This window comes from Cnephaeus nilssonii (genome assembly GCF_951640355.1).
Source record: "Cnephaeus nilssonii genome assembly, chromosome: 13".
NCBI classification, from domain to species: Eukaryota; Metazoa; Chordata; class Mammalia; order Chiroptera; family Vespertilionidae; genus Cnephaeus; species Cnephaeus nilssonii.
The window spans coordinates 21,092,626-21,094,628 of record NC_137084.1 but is presented as its reverse complement, the minus strand read 5'-3'; positions in this window follow the sequence as shown (position 1 = coordinate 21,094,628).

The window sequence follows — 2,003 nt, the reverse complement described above, 5'->3', positions numbered from 1 at the left end:
AACCCGATGATGACAAGATCCACAGACCAAAGTAAAACTCAATTGCTTTTGCCCAAGAACCTGTTTCCACCAGTGTTTACTAAAGTCTGCCCCACCCACTTCCTGTTTGTATCATTCTGGCATACCTCACTTCATACAATGGCTGTATCCCTGAAATTAATTGTGTTGTTGTTAAATACAGTGGATAATAGTGTCAATGTACTGTGGGGGAGTTACAAGAAGAATTTGCTGTTTCAAGGAATCCCAAGGTGTTCTTTTCCTCTTGATTCATTCATCTTCTTTCTCTCTCTAAACTTGAATTTTCCTACACCAGGATTGACGAGAGAGCAGAGGCAGAATGCTCAAGCACACCAGTAGGTTTTCTAGACACAGCAGGAGGCAACTGGATCGAAAGGTACGCTTATGTTTTAAACAAAGTAGCTCTCCAGACATCAAAGAGCTAGGCCATTTGTTTTGTGTGTGTGTGTTTAAAAATATATATTTTATTGATTTTACAGAGAGGAAATGAGAGGGATAGAGAGTTAGAAACATCCATGAGACTTCGATCAGTTGCCTCCTGCACGCCCCCTACTGGGGATCGAGCTTGAAACCAAGGTACATGCCCTTGATCATAATCGAACCCAGGACACTTCAGTCCGAGGACACACTATCCACTGAGCCAAACCAGTTGGGGCGAGCTAGGCTGTTTTTGATGGTCACAGGAAGAAGAAAATGCACCTTTATAAACCCAGAAACTCGTGTGTATGTAGAGATGTTTCCATGTGCATGCACCTACACATTTCTGACATTACTGAGCTGGCCCTTCTCACTTTTACCTTTTTCCACAAAAGCAGTTTGTTTTTTACACCTCCTCTCCCATCCACCACGCTCCACCACCAATCACACAACAATCCCAAGGTCTTAAGCTAAAGCAATATTGCAAATTTAAAAAAGAATTTGGTTTCACAGGGACAGATTGGCACCTTCCAGTTACGTTAAAAGAAGAACTCCATCAAGGTGGACTCCCCGGAGCTGCTCATGCGTTGGTAGGAGAGAGGGGTTAAATAGCCCAGGCTGGGAGTCCTGTGCTCAGAGGCTGAAACGGCTCTGCCCGGCCCAGTGCCTGAGGAAGACCGCCACGGAGCCTCAGCCAGGTATTTGGGATCACGGCTTTTCTCAGAAATGCATCTTGGTTCCAGCTTCCCCTTTATCTCTGGCAAAGAGCGCCATGATCAGGAACTAAGGATTGCGGGTGGAACTTGGAGCCAGCTGCCAGAGGATGCCCCACCCTACTCAGCAGGACCCAACCCAAGAAGGAAGATCAGCCTGCTCAACCCACGCCATGCTTCAGGGTCCAGGCACAAAGCTTCCCCACTTGGTTCAGTTCTCTTTTGCCTCCCATCAGGATTCACAAGTGAGGCTGTGAGGCTTATGGGGGTGGCATCCCGGCCATCTGAGTCATTTGGTCCCTTTGAAGAGTGAGCTCTTGGCAGGCTAACAATAACACAAGGATAATAATAATAAATAACAATAACCACCTTTTACTGAGTGCTTATTAAGTGACCGGCACTGAAATAAATATTTTTTGGGTTATTTCATTTGATCCTCAGAAACTCTGGGAGGAAAGTCATATAAACATCCCCATTTTATGTATGAGACACAGCGAGTTGGTGATTTGTCTAAAGTTTCACAGCTAGAAAATCACAGAGCTATGATATGTGTGTGGGTGGATGTGATTCTAAAGCCTTTGCCACAACTATACTGCCTTCAAGGAATAGTAACATTGTCTATTAATTGTCCAGGCATCCGTGTTGGTCAGGGTCCTGCAGGAAACAGATGAAATACTCAGATAGGGCAATTGAAGAATTTTAATGAAGTGTCTATTTAAAAAGGTGTAGGCAGGGTTAAGGGAAATCTACAAGGGGTGGTAAAGCCCCCTGGCCGTTGACTCTGCAGGGAGCCTGTTAGCATCCACGTGGTTGAGAGAGAGGGCAAAGGGAAGGAGGAGTTCCTGGAACCCAGAC